This window comes from Suricata suricatta, chromosome 16, assembly GCF_006229205.1.
Source record: "Suricata suricatta isolate VVHF042 chromosome 16, meerkat_22Aug2017_6uvM2_HiC, whole genome shotgun sequence".
NCBI lineage: Eukaryota > Metazoa > Chordata > Mammalia > Carnivora > Herpestidae > Suricata > Suricata suricatta.
Genome location: NC_043715.1, coordinates 40598144 through 40619480, shown reverse-complemented (window position 1 = coordinate 40619480; position 21337 = coordinate 40598144). Strand labels below are relative to the sequence as shown.

General features: G+C 42.3%; 1 protein-coding gene across 2 annotated transcripts in view; it reads right to left on the bottom strand.

The window, feature by feature from the left end:
• Window positions 1-15903, bottom strand: part of KIAA0355 (KIAA0355 ortholog) — a 75895-nt gene extending 59992 nt beyond the window's left edge. Inside the window, exons 1-2 of one of the 2 annotated variants that reach the window (XM_029924514.1) lie at window positions 14706-15903; window positions 14483-14535 (exon numbers count right to left, since the gene is read on the bottom strand). The gene's annotated coding sequence lies outside the window, so the exon portion shown is untranslated. Of the gene's footprint in view, window positions 1-14482 lie in introns of both variants that reach the window. The other variant, XM_029924515.1, reaches the window with a different exon arrangement.
• Window positions 15904-21337: the final 5434 nt, after the last annotated feature.

The following is a 21337-nucleotide window of genomic DNA, read 5'->3' as shown; positions in this document are numbered from 1 at the left end:
GGGATGCAAAACTTGAGAGACTACTGAATGCTGAAAATGAACTGAGAGTTGAAGGGGAAGGGGGAGGGGGGAAAAGAAGTGGTGGTGATGGAGGAGGGCACTTATGGGGAAGAGCACTGGGTGTTGTATGGAAAAAAATTTGAAAATAAACTATTTTAAAAATAAATAAATAAACTTCTTACTTTAAAATTTTTTAATGTTTTTTATTTATTTTTGAGAGACAGAGAGACAGCACGAACAAGGGAGGGTCAGAGAGAGAGGGAGATAATACAGAATCTGAAGCAGGCTCCAGGCTCTGAGCTAGCCGTCAGCACAGAGCTCGACATGGGGGTTGAACCTATGAACTGTGAGATCATGACCTGAGTGGAAGCCGGATGCTTAACCAACTGAGCCACCCAGGGGCCCCTAAACTTTTTATTTTAGTGCTAACTTCACAGTGAGAACTTTTATACAAATGCCAACGGGTATTACAACTGCATAAAGAATCACTTAACAAGCTAAAATATGTATTAAAATCTCCTCATTGTTTAGTTTGCATATAGCTGCTTCTGTCAAAAATAATACTTCAAACAAAAAGACAAACAATAATCAGTGTTGGTGATGATGAGAAACAGGGCACTCACACATTGCTGGCAACACTATAAAATGGAACAGCACTTTGGAAAACAATTTGGCAGTTCCTCAAAATGCTAACTATAGTGTTACCACATGACCCAGTAATTCCACTCCTATGTACATACCCAAGAGAAATAAAAAATATATTTTCACACAAAAACCTATACATAAATGTTCGTGGCAGCATTATTCATAGTATCCAAAAACTAGAAACAACCCGAATGTCTATCCACTGATGAGCAGATGTGGTATGGGGACAGAATGCTGTATGTATATATATTATGTACACATAAAGGAATGAAGTATTGATGCAAACTAAAGTGGATGAGCCCTGAAAACACTGTGCTTGTTGGGATGAGCACTGGGTGTTTTATGTAAGCCAATTTGACAATAAATTATATTTAAAAAAGAAAACACTGTGCTAAGCGAAAGAAGCCAGACACAAGAAGCCACATGTTATATGATCCCACTGATACAGAATGTCCACAACAGGCAAATCCAGAGACAGAAAGCAGATTTATAGCATGGGGAGTTACTGCTAATGCGTACAGGGTTTCTTTTTCAGGTGATGACAAAGTACTGAAGTTAGATGGTGGTGATGGCTGTACAACTGTAAAACACATGGTATATAAACTACATCTCAATAAAGCTATTGTTTTCTTTATAATTTTAAAAATGAATTTAAATAATAAATCTTTCATTGCCATTTTCCTTATGTAACTTCTCATTTAACAGCAAAAGGTACATAATAAAAAACAAGTTTCCCAGGGACACTTTTAATGCCTCCTTTTCATACGTTAGAAAGCTGTATTTAAATGCTGCTAACCAGAATCCAGAAATGTCAGTGTCAAAAAGGTCCATAAATATCATTTAATTTAAGCCCTTCAAGTTACAGAGGAGGGGAAAGATCCCAGGCCACTGGACGGCTGGCACTAGACCACGGAGCGCCTGGATCAAACTTGGGCATGTGGACTCTCAGAGCTCCCAACACATATGTAAATGTTCTGTTCTGAACTACCCCAGCCAGCAGACAAATTAAGCTATGCTGCAGCAATAAATCCTGAAACAAGTGGCTTAACATGACAGGTTTATTTCTTGCTCACATGAAGTTCAGTGTGGTCTGGCAGCCCTCCTTCAACTTGTCGTGACACGACTGGAACTTGTGTTTTCCAGTCATCTCAGCACACAAAAAGGTGAACTCAGACCAACTCTTCACTGCTTCCCACTGGAAGCGACACACATCCCTTCCCCTCATGGCCCTTTGGCAAGAATTAGTCACGTGTACCAGTGTAACAACAAGAGAGACTGGGAAATGTAGGGGCCCACATGGAATACTGGGGAAGCGTTACCATCAGCCATGGCTGACAGCCCAGCCTTGCTGGGTATCGTGTAGTTCTGACCAGGTAGTGGCCACAATTCTGATTCCACATGCAAGAGGCTGTTTGGTAACGCAGGGTCCTCCAAGTTGTTTTCCCGATACCAGGTGATTCCCACAGGGGCTGCTCCGGGACATGGTTCTGTGTTGTGTGTATGTACACAGAGTTGGGGAGTGGAAGGCATGAGGAGGGAAAGGTCAAAGACTCCTCTAAGAAACTGATGAATAAACACTCTTAATCAAACACATATCCAAAACACGGAAGTTTCTGTTCAGTTTTGGAATTGGAGCCCCAGGTGAAGAAGCACCTGCCCTCTGTACGGCCCGTGCTTCAGGGAGCACCTGTGTGTATAATTCCTTCTAACAGGACCACGTAAGTTCCACAGTCAATTGGGTTCTTCCTCGGGCAGAGAGAACACACACGTACCTCGAGAAGATGAAAACTGGCTTTTACTTACTCTTAACAGATCTGTTTGTTCCTGTGCTGATGTTCGCTGGAGGAAAACTAGACAGTGTTGAATGCAAGGAGATGTGATGCAATTGAATTACCACTCAGGTTCTTGTTTTTCAACAGGATTTTGCCAAGATAAGAGGCAGGAAGGTGGTGACATCCATTTAAGGAGTCGACTTCATGGCAGTGATAATATCCCCTGACAAAATACTGTTGGAAGCTGGGTGATGGGCACCTGTGATCCAGCACACCATTTGTTCTACTGCTGTGTATGACTGAACACTTCCACAATACAAAGTTTAAAATGCCCACAAACATGCACAGAAGGACCTGAATATATCCCTTTTGTCATTTTCTTACACAAAATTCTTCTCAACGCTTAACGTTTTTCTAATGCTTTCACCCCATATTCATCTGCCTGAAGGGCTATAATATGTTCAATCGACTTAAGGACATTTCTGTATTTTCTTAAGCAGAATTTTCACTGGGAAAATATTCATCACTTATGAATCCATTCTTCATATGCATTGTGGAAATCAATATACGTTGTGAAAGACCTCAGAAGTTAGTTGTAGCCAAGACTTGTAAGATTTAGGTATTTTATTCGTAAGTTTTAATGCTGCCTAAGATTCACAAATACATAGCTGATGAGGACATTTTAGTAGATAAGTCACATTTTTTCAACATCACAATAGTTTGCTAAATTTTCAATAGATTAAAATTGAACCCAGACCTGATTATGTCATTTAAAACCCTCCTTTCTGCAATCAAAGTCATCAGCAACTTCTATTTCAAACAAAACGAGCATACTGGAAAACAGACAAAGTATAAAAAGTTTTCATATACTCCTAACTGATAAGATGTAAACAGTGGTTTGGTCAGCCTGAGAAAACCTGGAGAGCTTCCCTTTATAGAAAGTACTGTGGCTAAGAGAGTGACCCTGGGGACTGGCTGACTGGGTGGCATCCTGGCTCTGCCACTTACCAGCTATGTGACCATGGCAAGTTCTTTAACCTCTCTGTGCCTCAGTTTCATGGTAAAATAAGGGTAACAATAGTAACTCCTGTTATGAGTTAAATGAGTTTATACACAGAAAGCACGCAGAATAACATCTGGCACATTCTGAGCACTAAAGAGGAACTTCTCATTCCCACACAGTAAGTGAGAGTAGGCAGGCCTTGTTATCTCTGCTCGGCTGGAAAAAAAGGACAAACAAAGGTCCTGTTAGGTCTCCCGGCCTCTGAACTGAGTAGAAATCTATGTATGCTAGGGCAGGAGGCATCACGTTTCAATGATGTGATAGGTATGATTTGTGAACGCAGAGAATAGTTTTAAATCCATTTCAGTCATGAAGCCAGCAGAGAAAATGGGAGCGAAAAGCAGTCCTGTTGTCCACGGCGGTATGGCACAAAGGAGCCCCACTTCAGAATGACAGGCTAAATAAACAGGCACACATACCTACCTTCGCACTGGCCCCAAATCCTAATGAAATAACTGTAAAGACATTCACAAGGGAATCACAACGTAACAGTGATGAGAAGGGCTGAGGCATACAGTCTATTGAAATGCCGGCCACTTTCCAGACGACGGAGAGAAGGCAGAGGGAACTGTATGGTACGACAGACCACAGCCGCGCTAAACACTTCGCGGAACATGCGGAGCCAAAGGCCTTTTTTCCTGGAGGAGCTGGATAAACGCCCAGCTTTGAGTCAGCAGGTACAGAAATCAGGAGTGGGAAATAGGTTCAACTTGATCTCCTCCGTGTTTCCCACTAGTGGTCACTCAGTCAGTTAACTCCTCCTAAGGCAAAAGGACTGCCAGAAAAACAGGAACCTTTTCTCAATTATCTAGATCCTCAACCCAGTTCTTCATTGATCAGGATCATCAGACAGTAGACAAAAACAAAACAAAACAAAACAAAACAAAACAAAAAACCCCCCTAACAACCAGAGGACAAAAAAGGACACCTAAGATGAAAAGCAGATCAGACTCCAGAAGAAACATATATTTTAAGTCCCTGGAATGAAATTTTAACCAGTATCTTCAGAGAGACGTCAGGTAATGCATCCTTAAACAAAAGCAAGCAAACCATAAAGGAAGCAGAAGTCAAGAAATAATTCTTGAAAATAAGAAATATGATTGCTAAGATGAAAAGCAAGGGAAAAATAAAATGAGAGTGGAGTAGGGTGCAGGAGACATGCACACACAGTTGCTTATCTACTTTAAAGTAAGCAACAGAAGAATAAATCAAAAACCAATAAAAATGTTAACTATGTGGTACAGAGAAGAACAAGGGCATGGAAGGAAGCCATGATTCTCTCAGTCTACCTTGCTTTATTGTTTTATCTTCAGGACCAAGTAAATATTTTGTACAATTAAAAAAACAAAAGTAAATCAGAAAGAAAACAATCCCTAACAATAAAAAACAAACGAACCTAAACTATTTATCAAATTGGTGGCATAACCACACAGAGAAGGATTATTTCAAGTTGAAAACAGCAGTTTTACTGTAACTCTTTGGTATTGTTGCCAACAAAGGAGAAGAGACACAAATATAAAATCAAAGAAATAAAAATCCTTTAACGATTCATCTAATTTTGAGATATTAGCCTGAAATCATGATTTACCTTTTTTTTCCCAAAATGTACAGGTTTACTTTACTAAAAAGCCCTAGAAGGATTCACATCTCAGTTGTAATGAATGTCCCTAATACTATTTCCTAGCCCCCAAACCTGAGCTCCTTATAGAAATGGCTGATTTTAGATCTGGGGCCAGGAATTCTTATCAGGCCAGAAAGCAAGGAATTCTTCTAATGTGACTCCTGTCAAAAGGACTCAGACTCAACCTGGAGAATAAGCTGTATTAGCGACCAATAATGGGACAACTGAAGCATACTAAATAAATAAATACTCCCCTAGAGCAAAATTTATTAAATATATAAAAATTAATGAGTTTGGACTTGGCAATGACTTCCTAGATAAAACACCAAAGCACAGGCAACAAAAGAAAAAAGCAGACAAATTGAACTCATTAAAATTAAAACTATAATGCATCAAAGGACACTATCAACAGAGTGAAAAGGCAACCCACAGAATGGGAGAAAATATATGTAAATCATACCTCTGAAAGGGGATTAATATCTAGGATATATAAAGAACTACATACAACTCAAAACAAAACAAAACAAAACCAAACCCAAACCAAACAATCCAGTTTTAATACGGGAAAGGATGCGGCTAGACAATGGTCCAAAGAAATAGATAAATGGCCAATAAACACATGAAAAGATGCTCAATATTACTGATCGTCAGGAAACTGCAAATCAAAACCACAATGACACACCACCACAAACCCTTTACAATGAATATTATTAAAAAAACACACACACACAGAGAAAATAACATGTTTGCAAGGATGTGGAAAAATTGGAGCCCTGGCCATCACCTGTGAATATATAAAATGGTACTGCTGCTGTGGAAAACAGTATGGAGGTGATTCAAATAATTAAACATATAATCACCACAGGAAAGCAAGAATTCTAACAGATACTTGTACACTGATGTTCATAGCAGCATTACTGTTTACAGCTAAAAGATGGAAATAAGACAAATGTTCAACAATGGATGAATGGATGAACAAAATGTGGTACAACCATAAAATGGGATATCATTAAGCCTAAAAAGGAAGGAAATTCTGATACATGGCTCAACATGTTCATCCATGTGTCAAGCTACTTCTCTACTTGTCAGGCCACTGTCAGAAACCTGGCGGTGGTGGCAGTATGTGGGTACTTAAGTGCTACAGGCAAGAAGGCAGAGACCACAGTCTCCACTTCCAAAGTCACAGCTGGGTAACAGGATCTCAAGCTCATGTGGAGGGTGAAGAGTACAGATGGGTGGAGAGTGCTGGCGATTCCTCTGGGGAGTCCGTCCTTTATCTTTTACACCTGTTTATAGCATCTTTCACCATGTGCATGCACACCCGTGCGCGTGCGTACGCACACGCGCGCGCGCACACACACACACACACACACACACACACACACACCTAATTTCTCTAGTCAAATATGTTCATCTGTTCTTTCAGTTTCAGGTTTTGCAACTTAATTTACCTTGCCCAAGTTAATGATCAAAAGTAGATGAACCTTTTGAAAAAGATATACAAATAGCCAATAAGCATATAAAAGATGCTCAACATCATTAGCTATCTGGGAAATGCAAGTTAAAACCATGATACCACTTCACAACCACTGGGATGCCTTTAATAAAAAAGACAGACAATACCAAGTGTTGGTGAGGATGTGGAGAAACTGGATTCACAGACTCTCTGTGGGAATGTAAAATGGTGCAGACACTCTGGAAAGTCATCTGGCACTACTTCAAAAGGTTCAAAATAGAATTACCATATAACTAAGCAATTCCACATCTATGTATACACCTAAGAGAAAGGAAAACCACGTCTACACAAAAAAAACCCTCTATATGAAGTTTACTATTCATAATTGTAAAAATGTTGGGACACCTGAGTGGCTCAGTCGGTTGAGTGTCTGACTTCAGCTCAGGTCATGATCTCACGGTTCGTGAGTTCGAGCCTTGCTCGGGCTCTGTGCTGACAGCTTGGAGCCTGGAGCCTGCTTTGGATTCTATGTCTCCCTCTCTCTCTGTCCTTCCCCTGCTCACGTTCTGTCTGTCTGTTTCTCCTCTCTCAAAAATAAAGATTAAAAAAAAATTTTTAAAGTGGAAACAACCCAAATGTCTATCAACTGATGGATGAACAAAGAAGATGCAGTATAGCCATGCAAGGGGACATTATTCAGGCATGAAAAGGAATGAAGCATTGATACATGCTTCAATACGTATGAGCCTTGATAATGTTATGCTAAGTGAAAGAAGCCAGACACAAAAGGTCACATATGATAGCACTGCATTAATGTGAAACATTCAGGATACACAGATCCACTGAAACAGAAGGCAGATTAATGGTTGCCCAGGGCTGGGGGATGAGAAGAGTAAGGAATGACTGCTAACAGGTGCAGGGTTTCTTTCTGGAGTGATAAAAACATTGTAAAATTGATTATGGTGGTGGTTGTAGAATTCTGAATATACCAAAAATCACTGAATCATATACTTTAAGTGGGTGAATTGTAGAGTATGTGAGTTATATTTCAATAAAGCTGTTATAAAAATATATAGATGAACCACTCCATAAACAATTCCCTGTTCAAAGAAAAAAATACAGAATATTTTTTCTCCTCTCCAGTCTGTAACAATGTAAATCTAAATCTACCCTTGATAATGTGGAGACGCCACAGGAAATTCTTCAGGGAGATTAGTGAAGTTACTGTCTGTGAAGTTCAAAGCCCAATCATTTCTGTTTTTTTGTCAGTTCAGAATGACACAAGCCATATTTAGAAATGCACTCCAGAAAAATGCTTTGAAGAATTTTATTCTCAACATTCATGAATTTAAAATATCTATGCAGGCAAGAGAAAATGCCTGAAAGATTTAGTTCTTTGTTCTCTGAGTCCTAGGACTCTACTTTTCTGGCCCCCCTTATCTGTTATCACACCAAGAGTGAGGAGATGCTGACTGAGAAGATACTAACTCTCCTAACTGTCACTCCTCCTGTCCCCCTGGCCATTCTTAGCTGCCTCTTTGAGCCACTCCTCCCTTGAGACCTGAAGCACTGTGCCCCACCCCCCCGACGGGGTTCTATGCTGTGCTTTGTCTGTTTCTATTATCAACATATTCCCAGGACACCTGGGTGGCTCAGTCGGTTAAGCGTCTGACTTCGGCTCAGGTCATGATCTCACGGTTTGTGTGTTTGAGCCCCGCATCAGGCTCTGTGCTGACAGCTCAGAGCCTGGAGCCTGTCTTCAGATTCTGTGTCTCCCTCTCTCTCTGCCCCTCCCCTGCTCATGTGTCTCTCTCTCTCTCTAAAATCAATAAAAACAAAAAAAGAAAAATACACCTTCCCCCCAAAACCATATTATCCCTGGGAGGATTTCCAAATCCATCTCTCTAGCCAGATCTTTCTCCCGTTTCACGTTTTGCAACTTAATTTACCTTGCCAAAATTAATGATCAAACGTAGATGAACCTTTTGAAAAGGTTCTGATCTCAAATATCTGGACAGGTCCCCAAATCAAGTGCCCATAACCAACCTTCCCCAGTCTTTCATTGTTCCTTTTCTGTCTTAGTGAATGGCATCACCACCTACCTACCTGATCTACCATCTCTACCTGTGAGCCAGACGCCTGCGTGCTACCGTCTACTCCTCTCTCCCCTCTACGGCCACTTACTTAGTAGCTCTCAAGTCTTTTCCCTTCAATCTTTATTGCCAGTCCGAGTTCTGACCTCTTCCTCTTGCTGGAATCACAGAGGAGCCTCCTTGCAAACTCCTGGCCCGCTCCATCCTGGTCGCAGTGTCACTGTTCGAGGGCCAACTTAATCATCTACTCTGCTGCTTAACATCAGTTATGGCTGTCCGCTACCCTCCTCAGATGTCTTCCCCTACCCTGTTGCCCACCACTGCCTGGATCTTGCTTGTGCCATCTTCCCTCTTACCATCTATCTGCATGCTCAGTCCCCTCTGCCTGGAAAGCTCTCCTCATTTATTCTCACTCCTTTTGGATGTCTAAGGTAGAAATCACCTCCTCTGGGGAACCACTTTGGCAAAGAGTGAGCTAGGAGTCCTGCTGTGTGCTACTATAACACCGTTTTTGGCCACACTGTGGCATTATCTTTGCTGTACTGTAACATACTGTATCACACTCCCAGTTTCCCTGCTTCCTAGTCACCTCCAGCCCTCACCGAGCCCATTCTAGATATTCAAGAGTGCTAAGTACACTGTAAACATTCAACAGGTATTTGATGGATGATTAGTACATCCTCAGTATGTATATAATACTGCTGATTTTCATACAGCATTCATTCAGTCAGGGCTACTGCCCACAGAGGCAGTAGTTAAGTGCTAGAAATAAGGCTCTGTTAAAAAAAAAAAAAAAAAAAGCTACCGATGACATGCCATGTTCACAAAGTGCTCCTCAACAAAAAAGACCGACAACCTGTCAAGCATTAAACCGAGCTTTAGATAGATACATAATCTCATTTAATCCTTGCTAGAACCCTCAAATAAAAACAGCTGACATGAACCAAGAGGGTACTCAGTACGAGGCTGTGTTATGCACGTTACATGTTATTATCTAATTTAATTCTCTCAATGACCCTGTGAGGTAGGTGAAGCATCTAGAGAGGTTAAGTGAGTTTTTCAGGTTCCCGCCATGTGGCTAAGGTAGGAGTCACCAACAGAACCGGGTTTGGGTCCTGGTAATCTGTTGCCAGAGGTGGAGCTCCTCATAGCACTATTTCACCTCTGTCAAAGAGCTAGATGGCAATTTTCTGTTTATCACTCTTAGAGAATATGGCTTAAAGCTGTAGTCTTCTTGGAAGTGACAGGAAGTTGAGCTGGAGTAATGAAAAGTAAAGAGACCTCTCTTTAGGAGATCATACCCATATCTATTGATGATGACACCCACTCTGGTCAAGACTCCTCCCTCCCAGGACTAGACTCCTGAGACATCTCCTCAGGTCCTTCAAACTATACCTAGTCATCCCTGCTCCTCTGCCGTATTTACTGTATTTACTGTCTTGGTTAAAGGCACCTCCAACCATGAGCCTAAAAGCCAAGATGTTGTCCCAGATGGTCCCTGTCCTGGTCCCTTTGCTTTCTATCCCTTACATTCAATCCTGCCAATTCTGTTCCCCTGGTCTACAGCAACTACTCCATAAATATTAGCTCTTGTTACTGCCATATTCTAAATGCCTCTTATTGGGGTGCCTGGGTGGCTCAGTCGGTTCATGATCTCACAGATGTCGGTTCGAGACCCGCATCAGGCTCTGTGCTGATATCTATCTAGCTCAGAGCCTGGAGCCTGTCTTCAGATACTGTGTCTCCCTCTCTCTGACCCTCCCCTGCTCATGCCATGCCTCTCTCTCTCTCTCTCTCTCTCTCTCTCAAAAATAAATAAAACATTAAAAAAATAAATAAATGCCTCTTATTTTCTTCTGTATACATGCAGTAGTCTTCTGGAGCAAGCAAGACAGGACTGAGAGAGAATGCTTGCTGTGAGGACCAGAAGCCAAGCTGTCAGATGCTCAGGCCCAGCTCTTTCAATGGAAGCACACAGAAGGGAAGATGTACCTCAGAGTTGGAACCAAACATTGTATTTTATTCCATTTTACAAAAGTAGAAGTCAGCATTCAATCCTTTAAAACAGTGGTTCTCAAAAAGTGGAGGAGACGATGCTTCACACACATACACACACACGCACCCACTTCAGGGGGCACTTATAGCTGGAAATATTTTCTTGGTCATCAAAACTGGGGGAAGTGCTAGGATGTAGAGGCCAGAAGGGCTGCTAACTATCCTACGATGCACCCGACATCTCCCTTGTTCATCCAAAGACAATTACCCAACCCAAGATGTCAACAATGCCGCTACTGAGAAACTCTGCTAAACTAACATTGAGCACCTTCAAGTTACCTAATGTATAAAAAGTTACTTCTTTCTGGGAAGAGGATACAAGTTAAGCTATCACAGGTCTGCAATGTAGTAAGAGTTATGGGAAAACAAGTGGTAAATGCTAAACAGTGGCGTAGAAAACAAATACCATGAGTTCAGAGGAAGGAGAACACCACAAAGGCTGAGGCACTGTTCAAAGACCTCAGGGAACAGACACGGCTCCTTAGGCCCCTCAGAGCCTCCCGTCAAGGCTCCCACTAAGTGACCAGAGCCCACCTTTCCAGCCTGACTTGGAACAGGTCCCTTCATCCCACCCCCTGCTTCTGCCAGACTGTTCACCCAGGACAGCCGCTGGGCCACAAGGCTACTCCCACTGTTAAAATGGAAAACACCTCCCGCCTACGCACAGAGGCTGCCCCTACCGAGCACCACCACACCACACCGAGGGAAAGGAGGACACGGCATCTTCTCAACCCAATTGCAAAAGCAGGTTCCTGTGATTTCTACAGGAAAGAGGTAGCAAAAAGACTAAGGTGGAAAATGTTTTAAATGGCTCAGGCCCTAAGGCCTTGTCCTCTGCCACCTAAAATCAGTGCTTAGCAGCAGCCAGCCAAGAGCTGCCTCATTTCCTGTAGCTGCTCGGTAAAAATAGGAAGTGGGGGAGGAAGTTCGCAAAGCAGAAACAAAAGTAATCACTGCCTAGCTTCCGGAACACAAATCACTGAGCAGGGAGGATATCATTAAAACATCAAAATGGAAAGGCAGGCATGGAAAGCCAAAGCCAGAGGAAAGGAAGTGACACTTCTGGGTCCACCAAGCGCAGTTTATGTCTTTGCCCGGGAGACTGCCCGCAAATAAAACTAAGTGCAATACTGAACACTAGCCTATTATACAGACACAGTTTCCGTGGAATTAATGCTAAGCATGTTAATTTAAAGAATCATGCAACAACTCTGGAAACATTAAGTTCCGTCAGAGTAAAACATGTCAATGATAAAGTGTTAAGGAAGCCAAGATTATTTTTTTTCCTGTTCATGAAATGACTACTAAAACTACTGTAAATGCAAAACAAAAATTTACCGAATAATTAGTTGAGAAAATCTGAAGCTCATTTATCCTAAACTGAGCTTTGAAAACTCAAGAACACAGAAAAAAAAAACCCTACTAAACAGAAACTCTAATCAATGCTCGAATTTATCATAGTTAAAATAAAGGTGTTTCTATATCCACGTCACAGCAACACCTTGACCCCCGTGAATGGTGCCTGGATGGTCCAGGCACCCAGAATACCAGTGCCTGTGGTCATGGAGCTTCTTTCTGGTCTAAGAGGAGAACAAACTCTCCACCCAGCGATGTCTGACTGCCTGCTCTCCTAACACTTGCCCTGTAACACTGTAACATTTATCACCACAAAACATTCCTCTACAATAACAAATCAAATTGTCATTAGTGGATCTAAAAAGCTTTTTTTATTTAGTGATCTAAAAACAACCGATAATTTAAGAAGAAAAAATATTTCTAACCATAAAGTCAACAGAGTTGAAATTCAGTTTAAAAATAGCACAGGCAAAAGAAAAAAAAAAAAGACTATAGTCATACAGATGAAGGGCAATTTTGTTTATTTATTTTTAAAAATATTTTTTATTTATTTTTGAGAGACAGAGACAGCGCAAGCAGGGGAGAGTCAGAGAGAGAGGGAGACACAGAATCCGAAGACAGGCTCCAGGCTCTGACCTTTCAGTACAGAGCCCAACGTGGGGCTCAAACCCATGAACAGTGAGATCATGAGATCATGACCTGAGTTGAAGTCAGACGCTCAACTAACTGAGCCACCCAGGGGCCCTGGGCAATTTTGTTTAAATTGAGAGTATTTTGGGGGTGGGGAGAGAAAGGAAGATCAAAGACTAGTTTATTTTTTTTAAGTTTATTTATTTTGAAAAAGAGAGTGCAGAAAAGGCAGAGAGGAAGAGAGAGAGAGGGAGAGCACGAGAGAGAGAATCCCAAGCAGACTCAGCACTGTTAGCACAGAGCCCGACATGGGCTTGATCCCACGAACCATGAGATCATGATCTGAGTTGCAGTTGGACACTCAACCAACTGAGCCACCCAGATGCTCAAAACCTAATTTATTTTTTAAAACAGCATATAAATAAGTGAAAAGTCAACAAAATGGATGGTAATCACCATATACTCAGTTTCATACCAAGAAAAAAGGTGAAAAGTTAATGGGGGAAAAACTCCATTATGGGTCCTCCTGAGGAGAGATCTAGCTATCTACTGAATTTTACATAATAAATCAACCTACTATATTCTAAGACTTACAAGATCAAAAGAGTGACTCAAAACCTGTTGCCTTTAAAACAAAACAAGTATAGAGATTCTTAAAGAATTTTATTAGAGGAACGTTCTGAGCCAAAAAGCCTTTACTAAACAGAAATCTTCAAAAGAAGGAAAAGCAGGGGTGGGGGCAGTTGGCAAAGCCTTGACAAGAAAAGGTTTATCTACAAATAAGTACCACAGATCACCACAGGATAAATACAGTTGGCTCTGAAACTTCTGAGAAACTTTACTCAGGTAAAAGCAGGTTTTTATTTATAAACTAAAATGGTCCTGAGCCACTAAACTTTTTCACATCAGGGCACCTGGGTGGCTCAGTCAGTTATGCGACCAGCTCCTGATTTTGACTCAGGTCGTGATCTCATGGTTCAGGAGTCTGAGTCCCGTACCCGCTCTGTGTGGGCAGTGTGGGCCTGACTGGGGTTCTCTCTGCCTACCACTCTGCCACTACCTTGCTTGCAGCTTTCTCTCTCGCAAAATAAATAAATAAACAAACAAACATTAAAAAAGTTTTTAATAACAATTATTGAAAAAATTTCACAACAAATGCAGCTGAGCCCTATGATAACATTTACAACAACAAATTTTGTTGCTGATTGAAATTTGGGTAGAAATCAAGGAGAATGACTTAAAGTCCATCTTTCTTCTAAACTGAAGTATAGTTGACTATATCGTCAATCATTTTTAAGAAAACACAAGCACTGATGTAATTTTTTTGAACCCAAATTACTAAAACATTCCCCCAAATCTACATCTACTAAAAACCTCCGGTTTATGCTTGTTAGTATATTACAGCATAAAAAATCCTTCACCCACTCAGCCCTGTTTGAGCCTAGTTTTTACAGTTGTTATTCACAAAGTTTCCAGACATAAAAGCAAGCTGAACTAGTGAAAACTAATGTATTCAACAGAAAGGTATTTATGAAAACTTAATAGTGCTACTCATTCTTAACAATTTGCACTGTGGAACCTATTCAACATTAACCTCAAATGGGGAAAAACAAGTATTTATCAAGAAGGCTTATATACAAATGGGTCACACTGTAATCTATAAATTATTTCTCTTACTGTGGAGAAGAATGATACAAATGTTAGATAAATGCACTTCAGATTCAGGACTGTTTCTGAAAATTTAAGGCAGCTTTGTAAAATTTTATCAATGGGTAATTACCCAGCTCCTACCTCCACGCTGGTGACACTGCCTCCAATTCTGCACAGCCAGCAAGACTTCCCATCTTTCAAAAAGAACAAGTCAGAGTTGAAGCAGAGGGACCCCCTTCTGCCTCACAAACATCCCAGGGCCAAGTACTTAGCAGTGAGGACATTCAAGAAGCCTCCTCTCCATGCCTCCCGTTTTACCCAGGCAGGGAAGACAGCCCTACAGAGCAGGCCTGCAGCGGCTTACCACCAGACTGACTTCCAGGCTCTGCCACTTCTCCAGGCCATGAGCCCTCACATATTCGAGCATTTACTGAGGTCCTACTATGTGCACGACACCGTTCCAGGCACTGGGGGATATAGTGGTGAATGAAACAGACACAATTCCTGTTCTTGAGCTTACAACCGAATGGGGAGAAAAAGCTCATGCTTTTACCTTGTAGGTAAGATGCTCCAACACAGAGAGATTTCCTGGAAACAGGCCCTGACAAAGTGCAAGTAGTTATTGGTATGGGTTTGGGAGTCAGACTGACCTAGATATGAATCTTTGTTCTCAGTAATTATCAGTTGAGTGAATGGCATTTACTAATCTACGCCTCCGCTTCTTTGAACTCTGTGCCTCAGTTTCTTCGATACAGTGGTGAGGACTAAATCCATAAACTACAGTACCTGGCACATCTTGAGTCTCAGGAACTGGAGCACTGGAACCGGGCTGGGCACTAGTCAGAGAGAAGCATTTTATCTTCTAGTGAAATTCCTCACACTGCCCTGCTGTTAGTGAAAACACCAAACTTTTCCTCTTCAAAATACCACATAGTTAACAACATTTTGCAAAAATAGTACTTACCTTCCTGCTGCTCTGGCCCCAATGCTCAAGGTCCTGGCAACAAAGAGGGCTGCCCCGAGTCCTGCGGGGGGCGGGGAAGGAGGTCCTGGCTCCTCCCACTTCCCTGCTCACCACTCCCTCCTCTTCAGCCTCCAACTGGAGGATGATGAGCCAGGACAAGGCTGCGGACAGGAAAGCCTCGCATTGCGAAGCACAGGGATGTGGCTGCGTTCTCTGCGACCCTGAGACCCAGGGGCAAGATAGGTCTTTGGGAACCTGACAGAGGGACCACTGCCCAGGTTACCGCAGCCAGCAGCACTAGAGTCTGGGAGATGGGCCAGCTCTCCTCTCTGCCTGTTCTCAGGCATCCGCCTCTGGAACCTGGGGGGTTGAGCAGGGGGAAGACTCGGGGATTCCCAGGTTCCCCACTGTAATTACCATCTCGCTAGCACTGAATCCCAATATTATTTCTAATAAGAAAATTTAGATTTTTTCCAGGTAATATCTAGCTCTAATTTTGAACTGAAAACTATCCCAGTAACACTCTTTGCAGCTCCCAATTTGAAAAGGCACATATTAGACTGTGGCCCAGACACAAGGAACACAGTCAAACAGTTAAAAAAAAAAAAAAAGTGATAGCACCTCGGAACGAATCCTAGAAACAGACTCAGTGAATGTAGAGGCCTATATCCAAGACACTCACTAGCAGCTCTGGCTGCGGGCACCCACCTGGAAGGAGCGCAGGTGTTCTTCATTAAGGGATTAATTAAATAAATTACACAGGAACCCCTACCTCATGGGCACTTCAAAGATCAAGGTTCAACTACTACACTTAATCACACCTAGGATGTCATTTACAAATCATATCGCTGTTTTATGCGTGCTGAGAAAAAGTCCGCCATAATGACGACTTCCCACCACAGGCTCCCTTCAAACCCTGCCTGTCTCACTTCTCTGTCAAGGGCACAGATCACCCCTGAAACAAGTCCCTGAGTTCCCTTTTCTCTCATTTCACTTTTTCTAGAAGTTACCCATATTTAAAATCTGTTTGGATGAAACTATCTTGGGTCCCTTCAGGTCCCAGAGCCTGTCGTGAGCTCCTGCAGCCTCCACTGCCATTGATTTTTGTTAGCTTTGTATGCCTTCCCTTTCCGCATGAACTGCAAGTGCACAGACACAGGCTGGACCCATCTTCGCATGCACTGCAGTGCACAGCACAAGGCCATACCACCACCACCACCACACACACTGGTCAGGAGCTGTTCTAAGGACTTCACGAGTATTGTCTCATTTATGCCCCACTATAACTCTGGGAGGTGGCTAGAGCTGCCTCTCCCATTTTTAGATGGGGTAAAATGGGGTAAAGAGAGGCTGTGTGACTTTGAGATTAGTGACTAGTAAGTGGCACAGGCAGGAACTGAACCCAAGCAGTACGGATAGAGTCCTTGTTCTCAACATCTATGCTCTACTCCCCCTCTTAATGATTGCCACATACATGGCAAATATTAAAAACTTGCTTTTATTTACTTTTAATTGAAAATAGAATACGTACATACAGTGAAAAGAAAATCATGCAAGAGAGTATGTGAGAAAAAGCTCAGTCTAACAGCCTAGATTTCTGGGGCCTCATCCCAAAGGCAACCACTGTTTCTTTTCTATCATTCCAGAAATTTTTCTCTACACTCAGAAACCTACTTCATAGGGTGCCTGGTTGGATCCGTCGGTTAAGCATCTGACTCTTTATCTCAGCTCAGGTCTTGATCTAAGGTCATGAGTTCAAGCCCCATGTTGGGCTCTATGCTGGGTGTGAAGTCTACTTAGAAATAAAACAAAACAAAACAAAACAACCCAAACCAAAACCAAACCGAAAAAAAACAAAAAAACAAAAAAAACAAAAAACCCAAACCCAAACAAAACAATTTCATGTGTACCTCTCTTTCTCGCTCTCTTTTTTTTTTTTACACAAACGGGCCCATATACAGTGTTCTGCATCTTGCCTTTTTCACTGAATGTCCAAGTTGATGGATATTGGCACCTGTACCATTTTTATTCAATGCTTAGATACACACATTTTCACATCTGAACCCAAGACAGCTCCATAAAGTCAGAAGATCTTGGTGGGTGTGGACTTTATCAGGAAACAGAGGAGCCACAAAGGCTTCTAAATGTACAAAAGATACCAAGTGTTAGCCTTGCAGAGATGTGAAGACTGACTCACCACCAGGCAGAGACCAATCAGCTGACATTCAACACGTCACTTCTCTGTCATATACAGGTCTACTACATGGGGTTGTTGTAAAGACCAAACAAGGTAATACACACAAATTACACGGCACCAAACCTGGCTAGCACAGTGAGTCTAGATTAAAATAATACCGGACACATTGTTAGTGCCCAATAAGTTACATATTGTCTTAACTGTTTCTTCAAGAGCTGGCCCACTTTCCTCTCCAATCTTATTTCCCTTACTTCCTTATTCATACCTGCCCACCCTTTACCTTAAAACGCCATAGCTCACTTACCTCTGCCTGCTCCCCTCTACACCTGTGCACCTGTCATGGCCCTCCCGAAAAGTCCCCTCCCCTCACTGTGCTGCTGAACTAACGTTCTCCCACAGCACTCAGCTCAAGCCCATCCTGCTCCAGGGAATCTTCCCTGACAACTGCAAGTGGATTCTCCGGATGAACAGTTTGGGAAGACTGTATCATGACTACCCCTTCTGGTTCTCGGTTTTGTCAGTGCACCCAGGAGCAAGCAGGTCCAGGGCAACTGATCAGATCACCTAAACTCAAAGATGACTATATACGAACTAGAAAGCCAGTTACGAAGTTTATAAATACTGATGATGGCTAATATTTACTGAGCACTTACCAGATGCCAGGCAGCAAAGAGGAAGGTACTACTTTTATCCCCACTCCATAGAAGGGCAGAGAGATTAGCCAGCAGCCCAAGACGAAGACCTGATCTGAGCAGTCTGCATACGGGGGTCTCAACCATTCATATTCTCTCCTTGGTAGGAAATCTCCATGTGAAGCCATGTTCTAATCAGAAGGTATCAGGAGTACGGAAGCGAAGCAAGGGAAAGATTCTCCTGGGTAGAGGCATCAACAGAGATGCACCCATCTGCTTGGTGGTGCAGACTCACTGAAGGACGGCACACATCGCCTCTGGCCAGGGCCCCCAGGCGGTGCTACAGACATATCATCCAAGTCCTCTCCTGGACCCGCAACCTCAATCTCTGCAGACACCATCCCAACCCTCTCCTAGAAATGCAGTCTTTTGAGGATACAAAGTTAAGTTTAAGCATTCTGGCTACAAACACATTCCAATCATGCCTTCCTGGGGTTACAGCTGGGTCATTTTGATTGAACTTAAAGTTTTCCCTGAAATTCTCCAAGCTACACTTACAAAATGTCTCTTGGTTTACATCTTTTCTATAGACAGCTCTTTTTTTCCCTCATTTCATTCTCAGATGATCACTGATTCATTTAACAAATACTTGATTGTTCCCAGAACCCTGTGTTCTAGGTCCTGGAGATAATAGCAGTGAACAGGACAGGCAGGATCTCTGAAACCTGGTGGAGTTCATTATGTGGTCCCCCACTTCTAGGCACTTATGATACTTTATGGCAATAGTTTATTTGGCCTTCTTGTTCAGGCTGTGCCTTTCAGCTCTGTATTCCAATTTTTCACTACAGTAACTGGCCCATACTGTGAGTACTCCATAAAAGTCAGTTGACTAAATTAATGAATAAAATCACCAGGTCTCATCTTTTTTTTTATCCAAGATGGGACCGGATAATGTCTGAAGTCCCTAAGAGTAAAGATACAAAGTCTAAATCATGTTAAAGGGACAGAAGGCAAAGAGCAAATACAACTCCAATCAAGAAGGAAAATGCAATGAGATAGGTCCTTACAGTCATGAAAGACAGGGCATCTTGGAAACCAAAGAAGGGCTCCCTCACCTGGAGAAAGCATAGCCTCGAGAACATGACCAGGGGTCTGCTGGAGATAAAGAAATGACCTGCTGCAAAGTCTGAGTTGGGGTCACTGCATGGAGACAGGAGTGAGGGGGTAAAGTGGTTCTCTCATACTGGAAGTGCAAAGGAGCGTGTTTTGGGGGAAAAGAGGTAGAGGCATGAAGCTAAGCCTTGGCGAATGCTCACAGACAGATAGATGTGGGAAGAGAACCAACAAAGACAAGTGAAAAAGCACAGTCACAAAGTTAAGAAAAGGGCCACAATAGCTCCATGTCAAGAAGGCCAACCAAGAGGAGACTGACAACAGCTAGAAAATCTGGCTCACCATGCCAAATATTTATGGTCAAGGTCATGGGAAATGAGTAAGCAGCAGCCACTCTATCTACCAATTGGGCCTCAAGACCAGTTTCAACAGAGATAAAGGTATCTGAAGCACAACCCCTCACTCTTCAGGCTCTTTGTGAACTTATACTAAGAGAAAAAGGCATCCTTTCTCCACGCCCCACCCCCCACTCCAAAGTAAAGCTATTCCTTATTCAAACCAACATTCTTTGTCCAGGGAGGAAGGTCATCATTTTCCACTAAGGGCAGTCTCAGGAGGGAAAGAAAGAGAGTGGACACCCGACCCCTGTGATGCCCCAGGCGACTCGCTCTTGCACAGGAGTACTTTCCTACAGTCTCGGAAGACCCACTTGACATGAAGCTTCTGGTGTATTAGGCTCCAGGATTGAAATAGAATAAACATTTAGTAAGATTTCAGCAGAATCATATGTAACTTGTTTAAAGAAAAATTTTTTAAAGGATGCTTAAAACATGCTGTCTTCCAAAAATCCAGAGATAATTTTAGATTGAAAAATCGAGGCTTGCCAAGGGAATCTGAGAGCTTTTCTATCTTGGTCTCCAATGCTAACCTACGTATTCGTGTGCAAAAATAGAGGAAGATTAGTATCTCAAATGCCAGACTGAAAAGTTGCCACAACAAACCTGAACTCTTCATATGGAGTTTGTTATCCTGTCAGCAAGAAAGCAAATGAAACAATAAACTAAACTTTTCACTTTTAAAGAAAAAAAAAAAAACACACCCAAACATGAAACATTTCCTAGACTTGTAAAGGAAAATTATTAAGAAAAAGAGAAGATACTGTGAATGAAATTTAAAAACGGTCTCCACAAAATCTTCATTTCAAATTTGTGAGTACTCTCTTATATACTGAGAACTTCAGATCTAAAATATGATAAAATGGCAGTCAGAACTTATTCAATAAAACTGGGTCAACTTAACCGTTTGGAAAATATTTTCTGTCTTACATTAAAACAAAATTTTGAGTAGAAATTTTAAAGCTGAAAATAAAAAATAACCATAATAAACGCATGGAATGAGAAGCAAAAATGAATGGAAGTTTTTATAACACTGGGATGGAGAAGAATTTTTCAAACATGTCAACAAAGGCAACAATCAGAACCGATTTTTTTACATGAATGTTACCTCTGACCTCATTGGTAAATTTACCCTAAAACTATCAGACGATTCCTTTTGGGAAAATTATCTTGTGACCAACTGCGAACAATCTACCTATGTATCAGCAGGGCTTGGTTAAATGTCGGTATACAATGAAGTCCATAAAAGTGGTAATACAAGTGACATACGCTGTGTTTACTGATACAACTGATAGAACCAGTATGTTGGGAATGATCGTCACTGAATGGTAGGCTGGCGCATGGCTGTCATTTGAAAAAATATTGTCCTCCTACTTTTTGTGCTGTCTTGAACGTGAGGAGAGTGAGTTGCTTTTCTAAAGGGGGTGAAGGTGCGGAAACAGCTATTTTCACATCGGGGTCCCCCAGCCCGAATGTTCACCTGACTCGTTCTGGAGGCGCAGAAACCGAATTCTTATCCTGCCAGCCCGGCACGCCGCTTTCCTCGCACGGCGCGGAGCAGGAGGACACACCCCTGACCCTGCGCTCGCCCCAGAAGGCCCCGCAGACCCTTCCCCGGCCAGCCTGCGCCAGGAGGCTCCGCGGGGCCGGGAAACCGCGCTCCTCGGCGGTCCCGCACGGCCGGCCGGCAGCCGC